The sequence below is a fragment of the Canis lupus genome, chromosome 12, assembly GCF_048164855.1.
Source record: "Canis lupus baileyi chromosome 12, mCanLup2.hap1, whole genome shotgun sequence".
NCBI classification, from domain to species: domain Eukaryota; kingdom Metazoa; phylum Chordata; class Mammalia; order Carnivora; family Canidae; genus Canis; species Canis lupus.
Window position 1 is genome coordinate 26,970,641 of NC_132849.1, and position 15,563 is coordinate 26,986,203.

At 41.8% G+C, this 15,563-nt stretch overlaps 1 long non-coding RNA gene across 1 annotated transcript in view; it reads left to right on the forward strand.

The window, feature by feature from the left end:
- LOC140601353 (uncharacterized) overlaps positions 1-12,546 on the forward strand; it is a 33,801-nt gene extending 21,255 nt beyond the window's left edge. The window contains exon 2 of the long non-coding RNA XR_012004366.1: positions 12,302-12,546. This is a non-coding gene — a long non-coding RNA (uncharacterized lncRNA). The remainder of the gene's footprint in view (positions 1-12,301) is intronic.
- The last annotated feature ends 3,017 nt before the right edge of the window (positions 12,547-15,563 follow it).

Consider the following 15,563-nt stretch of genomic DNA (forward strand, 5'->3'; position numbering starts at 1 on the left):
TAAAACACAGTTTATTTGCTGCTTTTTTCTTCCTTGTGGGAGTTTGTGTCAAATGGTGTCGTGGATTCCCTTGAAATGACAATAGTATCTGCATATCAGTGGTCAAACCCACCTCCACGCAGTACAAGCTAAAACGTGGCCTGACTCTATAGCAGGGGGCTCTAGCTGGATGAAGTGGGAGCAGTTTCATTAATTTCCAAAAAGTGAAGATGCAGAATCTCTGTACAGATGGTTACAGGGACTCTGGGGATGAATGCCCTCCTCTGTTATCATAAAGCTCTGTTTGGGAAAGCTTGAGTCCACTGGTTAGCATAATCATAATATCAACAGTATCCACTGCCGTCCCTGTTGCTGCTGCAAGCATGTACATGGGTTTTTACAGAAGAGGAAAATTTTACTATCCCATTCAGACTTCCAAACAACCATTGATGATTGACGACCATTTTATTTTATTTTAATTTTTTAAAAGATTTTATTTCAGAGAAAGAGGGCACTCACAAGTAGTGGGAGGAGCAGAGGGAGAAGCAGACTCTGCTGAGCAGGGAGCCCAATGCAGGGTTCTATCCCAGGACCCTGAGATCATGACCTGAGCTGAAGGCAAATGCTTAATTGACTGAGCTACCCAGGCGCCCCAACTGATAACCATTTTTTTTTTAAGATTTTAATTATTCATGAAAGACACAGAGAGAGAGTGAGGCTGAGACACAGGCAAAGGGAGAAGCAGGGTCCATGCAGGGAGCCTGACGTGGGACTCAATCCCAGGTCTCCAGGATCACGCCCTGGGCTAAAGGCGGCGCTAAACCACTGAGCCACCCGGACTGCCCCTGATAACCATTTTAATATGAAAACACACACACATACCAGTTTAACAGAAAGGTTAGAAAATGAAGTGGAAAGAATTTTCCAGAAACCAGAACAAAAATACAAAATGAAAAATAGGAGAGGATAAGGAAATTAGTGTAGTAAGAAAGAAAGTCTAACGTCCAACAATATGAATTCCAAAAATTTTCAAGAAAATGGAAGGAAAGTATAAAGAAATAATACAAGAAACCATCCCAGTTTTAAAGCCTCAGGATCCATTGAGTGGCCAGGACATTGGATGATAATAAATGACCCAGCAGGGCATACCATCACAGAAATTTAGCATCAGGAATAGAAAGAATATTCTGAAAGATGTTAGAGTAAAAGTTAGAAGTCACACAGGATTGCATCAGATTGCAGTAGTAATAACTGGTCAATGGGGGCGGGGGGAGATCCATAGAAGTGTCTTCAAAATTCAGAGGGATAACCAAAAAAGGAGAAACAAGCCCAGGACCCATTAACTGATGAACAGATAAATATAAGTGGCATAGCGATACAAGGGAACCTTGCTTGGCAGTAAAAAGGGATGAAACAGTGAGGTGCTACAACATGGATGAGCCTTGCAAGCATGATGCTCAGGAGCCAGTTATAATAGACCACATATTATAGGATTCCATTTATAGGGAGGGAATGGGAAGTGACTGCTAATGGATATGCAGTTTCTTTGGGGGAAATAAAAATGCTTTGCTCTCAATTCTCAGGGCTATTCACTGTTCCAGTTTGATCATTTGATTATTATACTCATTTGACCATTATAACTTTGTTGTTTTGCATGCTAAGATCTCTTGAAGAATCATCAGACTAAATGCAAGTGTCTTTTGGAATGGCCACACTTTATTGTTAAAGTGTTAAAACATCAGTTATCGGTTATTCCCTTGTTAGAGTTTAGCTGCCTGGTAGCATGTGAGAACCTCCCATGCCCAAACTTACCAGTCAGGGATGCTTGTACCTACTTACCTGTCCTGCAAAGCCCAATGATGAGTGGTGGGAAAGAGTCTTTTCAAGTGGCTGAGAAATGAGGCGGTAGGGAAAACACTCAGCTCTCCTTGCAGGGGAGGCAACAAAGAGGACAATATTTCTTTTATCTACACTTGCAAAGACCTTTGATTCATTTATCTACCTGTTGTTTTGCTTACTACCACCTGGATGCAGGTACCGTGCCAGAGGCAGGAATATAGAGATGGATAAGCTATCAACTGCTCCTGAGGAGTTCTCCATATCTTGAGAAAAGTAGCAGGATGCTTGAAACACAAGCAGGACCTTGTATTTTGGTCCTCATATTTTTGCCAAATTTGGTCTATTCCAGTAAGATCTTATCACCCTTCCTCAACTCTTACCCACTTGGTGTCATTAATTGAAAATTAAGGCAACTTCTTGTTTCATAGTAAAAATACATGGCACGGAAGGATTAGATGGTGTGACGCTGTGGCCCTCTGTCTGGGATGACACATCCTGGCTAAGTCTGCATCAGTCAACAAATATTTATCAAGTTGTTTCTATGGGCCACGTTCTTGGAACAAGACAGACGAGGTCCCTTCACTTTGGCTGGAGGAGGAAGGAAGTGAAGTAGGGACTACTTTGGACAGAAAGAGCAAGGACAGGTGTCTCTCAAGGATGAGAATGAGACACCCAGGCTATGAACAAGTATTTTCCACCACACTGCACTGGGGGCACTCATGATCAGTCTTGCTCCACGGAGGAGGAGGAAATAGACTTTCACCCCCACTTTCTCCTGCTCCACCCCAGTCATTTTCTGTCTCCCACTCCCATGTCCCTCAGATGTGAAACAGCAGAGGACCATGAAGTCAGATTGGAGAGGGAATGAGATCCAAGGTGAGTGTTAAAGGACAAGGAGGAAGTAGAGGTGGAAGAGAGGAAAAGGATAGGTCTGGAAGCAGGGGTCTCTTTGCTTCTCTGCTGTTCTCTGGTCATTTGCCTGAAGCGCTACACCTCTCCAAAGAATGGAGACTTATTCTTGTCCCAAGAGAAGGCTTGCATAAAACATTTTACTGATTTCTGAGCATTTGAGAAGTGTGTGGGAATCTCCCCCACCCAAGCTCACCAGCCAAGAATGCTCGTATCTCCTTACCTATCCTTCAGAGGCCAATGGCAGGTGGTGGAAACTAGTCTTTTCAGGTGGCCGGGGAGGCAGGAGGGGGAAACACACACCTCTCTCCGCACAGGAGGTAACAGATAGGATGGGCTCCCATGTTGTGCCTGCAAACATTAACGCACATTCATAAAAAGCTGGGCTTTCACAAAGCATGAGGCCCTCAGTCTGTCATCAACCAGGCTGGGAAACTGGGATCCCACCTGAGCCATCCTTCTTCTTCAGGACACTTCACCAACCTGGCCTCTGAGAACCATAAATAAAGATCACTACGAATGGCTTTTCTGTCTGACCCTTTAACCTGAAATAAAAATAAAGCTTGGAGAATGTAATCCTGACTCAAGTCTCCTTCATGGGCTGCTCCTTCCCTTACCTGTTGACAGGTGCCTGCCAGACCTCACAGTTACCTTTGATTTAGCTGTAATGGCATCTCCACACTTAGCCAAGGTCTGCCCTGTAATCCTTTCCAAAGCTTAAGTCAATTTATATGGTAACCTGAGAGCCATTTCTTGCTTCCAAATGATGTCACTGTCTGTTAACACATACTGGAATGATCACCAAACTCATGCTTAGGGCAACGGAACAGATCACTCTCGAAGCCAGAGCTGAGTTAAAACAAATATTTGACAAATTTTCAAAATAAAAAAGAAGCTCTGTTCCCATATGCCTTTTTTGATAAACTCCTGTGGTATTGCAATACTTCTTTTCAGAGAGCCGAGAGTAGTTCTTCTGAATCAAATTCTGCACCTGAGAAGTTGACGTGTATTTATGGAGGTAAAGGTGGCAGATTTGAAACCGAGTCAGAGAATCACAGACATAATGACTAAAACCTCCAGGTGAATTTGAAACCACATATTTTTCTCCATTTGAACTCCGAAGTGAGTTTGCATTAATAAAAGCCCCAGCATTTGTTTGTTTGACCACAGTTCCTGGGACAAACGGGTTTTAAATTTCTTTGTTCCCAATTTATTTGGGGTCCTAGAGTGAACAGGGTAGTAGTTTCTTTGTGCTAAATGGTATCTACTAACCATTTTGTTATAGGACAAATGGACTATATTGATTAAGTGGTGGACAGAGATCTGTGTTCGTGATGATGTGTTCACATTGTGCTTTCTTTTAAATGTATGAAAATGATTAACCTAAAGAGTCTTTGGCTTTAAATGTTATGAATACATCTAACTCCAAAATATCAATGTTCTCCTTCCCTACTGTATTGTTTTCCTATTGCTGCTATAGTAAGTTACTACACACTTAGTGTTTAAAGGAATACAAACGAATTCTCTTATAGTGTCGGGAGTCAGAAATCTGAAATCAAGGCGTTCCGAGGGCTATGTTTCTTCCAGAGTTTGCAGGGAAGAATCCGTTTTCTTGCCTTCCCCATCTCCTAGTGGTCCCCTGCTTTCCTAGGCTTGTGGTCCCTTCCCTGTGTCTAAAGCACACCATTCCAACCTCTGCTTCTGTCCTTGCTGCTATTTCTGACTCTGATCTTTCAGCCTCCCTCTTACAAGCACCCTTGTGATTCCTTTGGGCCCACCCAAATAATCCAGGATAATCTCCCATCTCAAGATCCTTAACTTAATCACACCTGCAAAGCCCCCTTTACCATGTAAAGTAGCATATTCCCAAATCCCAAGGATTAGAACACCAGACGTCTTTGAAGGGACGTTATCCAGCCTACCACATCCACTTTCACAAGTATTTCCAAACCAGGGAGCTGGAAGGCAGACTTCCAGAAGCATAGCTGAGATGCAGATGAAGAGCTGTTTACACACCCGGAGCACGCCCCTGGCTGCCGCTCACTCCAGGAGACAGCTGTTCTGCCTGCCCTCGGTCCGAAGCCTTCTCCCCAGCAGATCACGGCAGCTCTGCCCCTTGCTGCGGGGTGGCCAAAAGGGTACTGGACCTGATGGGGCTTTAAGCAAGACCGTTGAGCTCCTGAGGGCGGTTTCCTCATGTATAAAAGGGAAATAACTACACTGGTCACAGCCTCAAGGGGTGAATGAGGCCGGTGCTAAAAGTGCTTCATTAGCTGGAAAGATTTTGTAAGCACGGACTCCAGCAGGACTCATTTTAAGGTCGTGAGAGGAAGAAGAGACTTGAGATCTAGCGTTCCAAACCCTCATGACAGATATGACATCTGGGGCTCATGTGCCATCGTCGGTCACAGAGCTCATGACTGGTTCCGTGTTCTTTCCATTGCAACCCAATACAGTGGTGATGTGTTCCACTCAGTACACCGTGAGCCCCTCACCAGGTTTCTCTCCCCAGGTGGGTCTTGAGGCCCCCTCCACCGTTCCTGCTAACTAGACTTCTGCCCCCACCCCTTGCAGTGTTGATAAAGTGAAACTAAGAGCCACACGTGGTAGCACCTGGATTCTCTCGAGTCTGTACCTCTCTTCTGTTTCTTACACCTGATGTTCATTTAGTCCTCTCTTTTCCATCTACTCTGTTTAAAACCCTTACTAACCCTTACTGATTCTTGTTTTTCACCATATTCTAGGTTTTTTTTTTTTTTAAGATTTTATTTATTTATTTGAGAGAGAGAGAGAGAGAGCACACAGAGGGAGAGAGAGAGAGAAGCAGACTCCACACTGAGCAGGGAGCCCGACTTAGGGCTCAGTCCCAGGACCCTGAGATTAGGACCTGAGCCAAAGGCAGATGTTTAACTGACCGAGCTACTCAGCACCCCACTATCTTCTAGTTTCTTAAGGTAGAAGCCAAGATTGTTGATTCAGGTAGGTTGCTTGATGGAATATATGATACTTGGTTAAATTTTAATTTCAGATAGTCTTTTAGTATAAGCATATCTCAAACATTTCATGGGGCATTGTCTACACTAAATAAAATTTCATTGTTTATCTAAAATTCAGATTCAGCTGAGTGTTCTGTATTTTTAATAACAAACTATAGAAGTGATTCCTGAAAGTCTCATCTTTATCCTGTATTTTTATTTGCTAAGTCTGGCAACCCTTTCTTAAGACCTTTCTTCATTTCTTTCTTTTTTTTTTAATTTTTAAAAAAGATTTTACTTATTTGAGAGGAGAGAAAGAGATAGCACAATTGAGGTAAGGGGCAGAGGGAGAGGGAGAAGCAAACTGCCGGCTAAGCAAGAGAGCTCAATGCAGGGTTCCACCCCAGGACCAAGCAGACGCCCAACCAACTGAGCCACCCAGGCATTCGAGGAGATTTTTCTTCATTTGTAATATAAGTATTTAATGTTATAAATTTCTCTCTAAGCTTTATCTGCATCACACAAATTTTGATGTTATTTTTCCATTTAGCTTAATATCTTTTTAAATATCCCTTTTTATTTCTTCTTGAGTTATTTAAAACTATGTTATTTAGTTTTCAAATATTTGGAGATTTACCAGACACATTTGATTTCTATTTTAATTCCATTGTGGCCAGAGTACATGTTTTGCTTGATTTTATTCCTTTTAAATTTGTTGAGACTTGCTTATGGCCCAGAACATAGTCCACCATGGTAAATGTTCCATGTGAATTTGAAAAGAATGTATATTTTGCCATTGTTGGTTGGAGTGTTCTAAAATGTCAATTCAGTCAAGTTGACCAAGTCTTCTTACTGATTTTCAGTCTACTTATTCTGTCAAATATGGATAGAGGCATATTGAAATCTCCAACTTTAACTGCAGTTCATCTATTTCTCCTTGTAGTTCTATCAGTTTTGTTTCTATGTTGCTGAAGCTCTGATATGAGATGTTAAATCTTTAGGATTGTCCCATCTTCTTGATGAGTTGATCATATCATCATTATAACATGACTTTCTTTTCTTTGGAATCTGAAATCTTCATTGTCTGATGTTAATATAACCATACCAACCTTTTCTTTTTCTTTTTTTAAACATTTGATTTATTTTAGAGAGAAAGAGAAAAGAAAGAGAGAGCAGGGGGAGGGGCAGAGAAAAAGGCAGAGAATCTTTTTTTTTTTTTTTTTTTAAGATTTTATTTATTCATGAGAGAGAGGGGCAGAGACAGAGGCAGAGGGAGAAGCAGGCTCCATGCAGGGAGCCCAACATGGGACTCAATCCCAGGTCTCCAGGATCATGTCCTGGGCTGAAGGCGGTGCTAAACTGCTGAGCCACCCGGGCTGCCCAAAGACAGAGAATCTTAAGCAGACTCCGCACTGAGTGTGGAACCCAACGTGGGGCTCAGTATCACGAACTCTGAGATCATGACCTGAGCCCAAACCAAGAGTTGGACACTTAACCGACTGAGCCACCTAGGCACTCCCCATTTTCCTTTTCTTTTTAAAGATTTTATTTATTTATTCCTGAGAGACAGAGAGAGAGAGAGGCAGAGACACAGGCAGAGGGAAAAGCAGGCTCCATGCAGGGAGCCCCACGTGGGACTCAATCCCGGGTCTCCAGGATCACTGGGCCAAAGGCGGCACTAAACTGCAGAGCCACCCGGGCTGCCCCCATTTTCTTTTTAGTGTTAGCATGGTATATATTTTTCCATAATTTAATTTATTGTATATTTATATTTAAAGCATGTTTCTTTTAAGCAACATCTAGTTGCTTTTTATTCAATCTGATAGTCTCTGACTTTTCATTGTGATGTTTGGACAGTTTTCCTGTATTTTCATGTCAGATATTTAAAGTAGCTCTTTTGCCTGAAAGAAGGAATACCAATATCAAAAGAATATCAAGATCAAGATCAAAAGGTCTGGCCTTAAGTGCTATAAAAAAAAATAAAATCTTTTCAAGAGTCACATTTCATTCTTGATGTATTTATCTACTTGCATTTGTTCTTAAACTTAAATCAGTACAAAACCCACCATGTTTTAATATTTAGGTTTATGGGCCCCTCTCCCAAAGAGTCTGATTTAAGTCTCAGTCTGGTCCTGGAGCCTGTGCTTCATGACACAAACTGCGCCTCTCTCTGCCATCACTGTGGTAACACCATGGCAGGAAGTTCTCAAATCACAGTTGGAGGAACACTAGGAAAGCAGCCAGGTTCACTAGAAATACCATCATCTGTTTTTCTTTTCTTTTTTGAGGTTATCAAAAGTAGTGAATAATTATACTGAGGTTTGCCTTTCCATTCTCAGCTGTGGGACAACATGAGCCAATTTCCTTTTAATTCAAGCCAATTTCCATTGACATAAATTGAGCTCTCTGGGGAAGCAAATTTATTCTTCAGGGCTAGGTCTCCATCCTTTAGCAGAATCTTTGTTACCAAGAAATGAAAGAGAAGAAGAAAACTACTCAAATGAAATCTGAATTTAATGAGGACAAAAGGTTTTAATGATTTATTTAATTGCAACAATAACAGCATACGTATATAATAGGAAAGTATCTTGCATTTGCCAGTCATCTATTTTGAAACCTTTTCTTGTTATTGTTGTTGTGGTTGGTGGTGGTGTTAGAGATTTTTTTGCTCATGCTGATTTTTTCCCTCTGGAGTGTTTCTTCCCAACTACCCCCTATCATGGCCCAGCTGAATCTTGCCCATTCTTCAGGGCCAGCCCAAATAAGTTCCTTTCTACGGTTCTGCTTCTCAGATTTACTATAAAGCTAGAGTTGTTTATGCAAGTTGGTCATTTGGTAAATTGATTTTCAGCCCCTTGGTCTGCTGGACCCATAACATTAGAACAAATCAGCTTTGGAAGCCAGATATCAAATGAGGAGAAGAAATTACAACCTGGCCCCATAAATTGGAGGAAAAAAGTATTGGTTCCCTGGATGCTGGGATGGATGGGAAGTCCCACCTGCCAGAACAGGTGCTGAGAAGAAGCAGCAGGTATGAGGAGAAAGTACCACTAAATGCAGAGCACTAAAGATTAAAAGAATTTTTTTTTCCTGTGCTAGTAAACATGAATGTAAATAAATTCAGTACACTTTTATTTAAAATTCTAGCAGCAAAACATCATTTAACCTCTCCCATACCAGGAAGTCTCTGATGTAGCCTCAGCCAAATTGGAACAGAAGTCAGGCGCATAAGCAGACCACGCAGTGAAAATCTGAGGCAACCCAGAGGAGGCTTCTGGGGAAAGTGACATAGGAACTGGGTAGTCTCAAAAGGAAGAATGAGCATTTCTGATGGGTTTTTTTGTGGGGATGGCTGGAAGTGCAGTTGAGGTTGCAAAGATGGGAGATTGGGTTGGGACCAGACCAAGAAGGACCTTAGATGTCAGAAGTTTGAAAGTCGTAAAAAGCCAGAATCTTGCAGGTTGACATTGGAACCTCATCAGCTCATCTGGGGCCTAAGGGGAACGATACAGAGACACAGATGTGATATCTTGCAGTGTATGGCAATTAAATCTGCATTTGATTTGTGTTGTTGATTTAATGCTTGTTGAAGTTTCTAGGCCGTCTCACCAATGATGGGCAGTGATCTGTGCACAGACTGAGCAGTGTAAGAAGATAGATCACCACGAGAAGGGGCTCTGTTTATCCACAAACACCTTGACAACTTGCCATGATGGAAAAGGAGACAGGCAAAATGGCAGGTGGATTAGGCAGTGGTCAAATTGGCAATGCTTCCCTTCCCTCTCTCAACTTTGTTCTTTTCCTGGCCATGGTTTTGCAGCCTGTGATGGCTTAGTAGTCTATGCCCCTGACCCCAGTGCAGAGATCTTTTCAAAGTATTGCTTTCAGCACGTGTTCATGTGCTAATGAATATGATCTAGGCGGTTTCAAAGCTAGGCAGGAAGAGAAATGGGGATATCCAAGTTTCCAAACTGCAGCCGTAAGATCTCTACCTCCCTAGTGGCATCACCTCAGCTGCCATCTAAAACTATACCTCAGTCCTTTTTCATCCTCACGTGACTCCTATGTCTCACCAATAATATAGCCGCTCAATGGTCAATAGCAAAGGACTTCTCCTGGTGGTTGTTTGAATCTATACCTAATATTGGGATACTTCTCATGAAAGTATAAAATAAGACTATGGAAGAGAATACTAGACAGAATGGATGGTTGTTTTTTTTTTTAAGATTTAAAAGATTTATTTATTCATGAGAGACAGAGAGAGAGGCAGAGACATAGGCAGAGGGAGAAGAGGTTCCCTGCAGGGAGCCTGATGTGGGACTTGATCCCAGGATCATAGGATCACGCCCTGAGCCAAAGGCAAATGTTTTACCACTGAGTCACTCAGGTGCCCCTGGATGTATGTTTTAAATATTGCTTGCATGTTTTTTTTTTTTTTAAGATTTTATTTACTCATGAGAGACACACAGAGAGAGGCAGAGACACAGGCAGAAGGAGAAGCAGACTCCCTGTGGGGGAGCCTGATGTGGGACTCCATCCCAGGACCTAGGGATCACGACCTGAGCTAACAGCAGATGCTCAACCACTGAGCCACTCAGGTGCCCCGCTTGCATATTTTAAATATTGGCTCAGATGATCAGTGAATTGTTTCTTTTATTATTATTGTTGTTGTTGATATTAGTTTAAGTATACTCCACGCCCAATGTGGGGCTTGAACTTATAACCCCGAGATCAAGAGTTGCATGCTTTACTGACTAAGCCAGCCAGGTGCTCCTGAATTGTTTCTTTCAAAGTAAAGTTTATAAAATGAAGTATTTATAAATTAACACAAGTAGAGTATAGAACACTTAGGAAATATTCAAACATTGAAAGAAAAGAAATAATATATATTTCTGCCAACCTAATACATCAGTTATTAACATTTTGCTGATTTCCTTTCAGACTTTTTTTATACACAGTTTTGATATCTTTTTTAAATAATAAATTTCTGTGGGCCAGCCCCGGTGGCGCAGCGGTTTAGCGCCGCCTGCAGCCCAGGGCGTGATCCTGGAGGCCCTCGATCGAGTCCCGCGTAGGGCTCTCTGCATGGAGCCTGCTTCTCCCTCTGCCGCTGTGTCTCTGCCTCTCTCTCTCTCTGTCTCTATGAATAATGAATAAATAAGTAAAAAATCTTTAAAAATAAAAATAAATAAATAAATAAATAAATAAATAAATAAATAAATAAATTTCTGTCAAAAGTGTCAGGGGAGCACCTAGAATTCCTGACAATTACTTTTTACTTTTTATTTTTAAAGTTTTATTTATTTATTCATGAGAGACACAGAGGGAGAGAGGCAGAGACACAGGCAGAGGGAGAAGCAGGCTCCATGCAGGGAGCCCGATGCGGAACTGGATCTCCGGACTCCAGGATCATGCCCTGAGCCGAAGGCAGGCATTAAATGGCTGAGCCACCCAGGCGTCCCTATTTTGGAACTTGAGAAAGATGATCACTATACAACATTGTGAACACAGTAAATGCTACTGAACTTTATAGTGTAAAATGATTAATTCTATATTATGTGAATTTCACTTGAATAAGAGCTGTTAGATACAGACATCTAAAGGCTTATACATACAGAAACTAGATTTTTCATACTTTAGAGATTTTATTTATTTATTAATGAGAGACACAGAGAGAGGGGGTGTGCAGAGACACAGGCAGAGGGAGAAGCAGACTCCATGCAGGGAGCCGGATGCGGGATTCCATCCCAGGTCTCCAGGATCAGGCCCTGGGCTGAGGGCAGCGCTAAATCACTGAGCCACCCAGGCTGCCCACTTTTCACTTTTTTTTTTTTTTTTTTTTATGATAGTCACACAGAGAGAGAGAGAGAGAGGCAGAGACATAGGCAGAGGGAGAAGCAGGCTCCATGCACTGGGAGCCCGACGTGGGATTCGATCCTGGGTCTCCAGGATCACGCCCTGGGCCAAAGGCAGGTGCCAAACCGCTGCGCCACCCAGGGATCCCCCACTTTTTACTTTTTAAATGAGAGAGACACGCTTAGCCTGATGTCACCCAACTTCTGGATAGGTCAGTAGAAACACTTTGATATCCAGAAACCTTAAGACAAAAATGAATTTGGGCCGTTATTTCCTTTGCCAACATTGAGCCCCTCTTCTGTGGTCTGCATGGTAGTAGGCATGAGGTAAGTTAAAAATTACTGAATTCTCCAGGTGGCTAGATGTGAAAAACAAAAATATGTTCATTAGTCAAAGCTGCTAGTTGACAGGATTTGAGTGATGACAGGGACAATGACCAAATCTGGAAGATAAATGGAAACCATGGAGAGAAAATGAATTTTTTTTTTCAGTTAAAAATAAATAACAACCTACTATGTGGTTAATGTTCAAAGATATAACAGGATTACATGCTGTAAGGACAGGACTGAATTGCCCCTTCAGGTAAACTTCCTTCAGTTTCTGGATAAAGTGAGTGGCAGAAGGATGTCCCAGGGGGGCAGCAAACTGCCTTCAGAGGAACCCTGCTACTTCTCATGAAGTGGGCACAGTGTGGAGACAACACACAGCCCATAATAAGTCATCAACTTTACCTCTCCCTACAGGTACCCTGGACATGAATAACACTCCTCACATCTAATGATGACAACTGAAGTCCAGAGAGGTCCAGGAATGCCTGTGAGCCCACAGCCCAGAAAAGGTTGAAGCCAGTATCCAATCTATTGTTTCTGCTCTTGAAAACAAGAAATGCCTCATCTCTGAATAAAGGGCTTGCTCTGTTGGCAAGGCAGGAGGATATACCAATCACCCTATCAGGTTCCCCAAAAAAACCCTTTATCTACAAATCAAAGAGCAGTATCTCCATGTCTTACTCAACTAGATCTACAATGAGTAGCTAATCAGTGTCACCTTCAAATCACAATGGCAAATATTTTATTTCATGGTTGTGCAAAATAAGAAACAGAAGCCTGGAGTTCTGGAGAGCCAGTGTTTTTGTCTACAGGCTACTGCTTCTGAATAATACTAGTGATACCTCTGCTCATTTCCAGGATATCTGATTTATAAAATTAGGACGAAAGTACTTTGGGTTTAGCCAAATTAGGGAGGGTGGGGAAAAGATTCCTGGAATAGCATCTCTGGTTCCACAGTGGTTTATCTCTACTCTGGTTAATCACTTTGAAATTAATGGGGCCTCAGGGCCTTGTGGTTGGGGAATGGCATGAAAATGCACAGAGAGAATTTCACATTTTACTGCACTGCCAATGAACGATATGAAGTCATAAGAGGGAAACAAACCAAAAAAAAAAAAAAAGAGATAAACTTTAGAACTAGAAAAATCATTGGTGATCTTCATGAGCCTTTCCCTCAGCCCCCCAAGTCAGATAAAAAGCCCTCTTTTGGGATCCCTGGGTGGCGCAGCAGTTTAGCGCCTGCCTTTGGCCCAGGGCGCGATCCTGGAGACCTGGGATCGAATCCCACGTCGGGCTCCCGGTGCATAGAGCCTGCTTCTCCCTCTGCCTGTGTCTCTGCCCCCTTCTCTCTCTCTCTCTCCGGTGCATGGAGCCTGCTTCTCCCTCTGCCTATGTCTCTGCCTCTCTCTCTTTCTCTCTCTCTCTCTCTGTGACTATCATAAATAATAATAATTTTTAAAAAGCCCTCTTTTGCATCACTGTACTTAGCTGTAGGATCTTCAGTTTGTGGTAATATTCATGGAGTGAGGGACAAAGGGGTGGGCCATAATTGAAGGGTTAAACAAAATGCCATTCCTTTTCATTGGTATCATGGTGATGATTATTTTCAATAGTACAGAGACACTGCATTTAGATTCTGGTAACAAAAGATTGAACCACACTGAAAAGAAAACAGAAGAGCCTCCAAAAAACTCACAGCCTGCTTCAGAGCCCCCAGATTTTATGATGTTTCAGAGACCCCTGACTTCATTTTGAGCTTCTTAAAGTCTTGAGAGAAGCAACTGACCATCCCAGGGCAGGTTCATTAAGGAATTCAGAGGGTAGATTTTCAGGAGAGAGGAAGTGAGACAGTATGTCTGGGGAAAAGCAAACAATTCACATTTGAAGGTGGACTGAAATTTCTCTCTTGCCCTACCCCTCCTCTCCCATGACCCTTAAGATCCTTGATGCACCTTCGCTGAAGTACAGATCAAAGGGACAGGGTGCCTCTTGACACAAACTGAAACCATCCAGTTGTTTAATTATCTCTTGATGCAAAAGGCCAGGTCTTACTCTGCTGGTCCGTCAGTGTGGTCAGGTTGCTGGTTAGTACCATGGTATTTACTTTCTGGAAGAGGTTCATGTTACCTAACAGCACAAAAGTGGGCCAATAACAGAAAATCTTGGACTTAATTATCCATTTTGGAATGATTGAACTAATGACTCATTTTGTAACCAACATAATATCTTTTAAGCATACGAAATGTAGGCATTACACTCAATTTAGAATTTCATGCTAGAGAACCTGAATAGACATTTTTCTAAAGACAGGCAGATAGATGGCCAACAGACACATGAAAAAAATGTTCAACATTTCATCGTCAAGGAAAAGCACATTAAAAACACGATGAGGGGTGCCTGGGTGGCTCAGGAGGCTAAGCACCTGCCTTCGGCTCAGGTCATGATCCTGGGGTCCCAGTATCAAGCTCCAAGCAGGGCTCTCTGCTCGGCAGGGAACCTGCTTCTCCCTCTCCGCTGCCTATTGCTCCCTCTGCTTGTGTTCTCTTGTTCGCTTGCTCTTTCTCAAATAAATAAATAAATGAAATCTTTAAAAATAAAATAATAAAATCACAATGAGATATCAGAATGGCTAAAATAAAAAACACAATAAATAACAAGTGTTGGCAAGAAAGTGGAGAAAAAGGAACTCTTGTGTACTGTTGTTAAGAATGCAAATTGGTGCAGCTACTGTGGAAAATAGTGTGGACGTCCCTCAAAAAATTAAAAATAAAATTATCATATGATCCAGTAATTCCACTACCAGGTATTTACCCAAAGAAAATGAAAACAGTAATTTGGAAAGGTATATGCTCTCCAAGATTTATTATAGCATTATTTACAATAGCCAGGATAGTCAAGATAGGACCAAGTGTCCATCCATAGATAAGTGGATAAAGAAGATATGGTACAATGGAATATTATGCAGTCATAAAAAGAATGAAATCTTGCCCTTTGCAACAACAGGGGTATAATGCTAAGTGAAAGAAGTCAGAGAAAAACAAATACCATATGATATCACTCATATGTGGAATTTAAAAAACAAATGAGGCAGCCTGGGTGGCTCAGCAGTTTAAGCGCCTACCTTTGGCCCAGGGTGTGATCCAGGGGTCGGAGGATCAAGTCCCATGTCGGGCTCTCTGCATGGAGCCTGCTTCTTCCTCTGCCTGTGTCTCTGTCTCTCTCTATCATGAGTAAATAAAAAACAAATGAACAGCAAAGAAAAAAAAAAAGAGACAAACAAAAAACCAGACTCAAATACAGAGAACAAACTGATGTTTGCCAGAGGGGAGGGTGGGCTGAAATAGATAAAAGGGATTAAGAGTACACTTATAGTGATGAGCACTGAGAAATGTATAGAATTGTTGAATCCTTCTATTGTGCACCTGAAACTAATATTACACTATGTTAATTATACTTGAATTTTAAAAATTTACTGAGACACACCAAAAAAATAGAATTTGATGCTAACTGTATGCTTAGGCTTAAAAAAAGGTCTATAATTAAATTGTCAAATTCCTTACTTACTCTGACATCAAACTAAAATATTCTCTGCTAGTTCTGCTTGAGCATCAATCTGCTTTCTCTGTCTCAGCTTCGAGTTTTAGGAACATGAGTTTCAGTAACGGCAGCTCTGTTT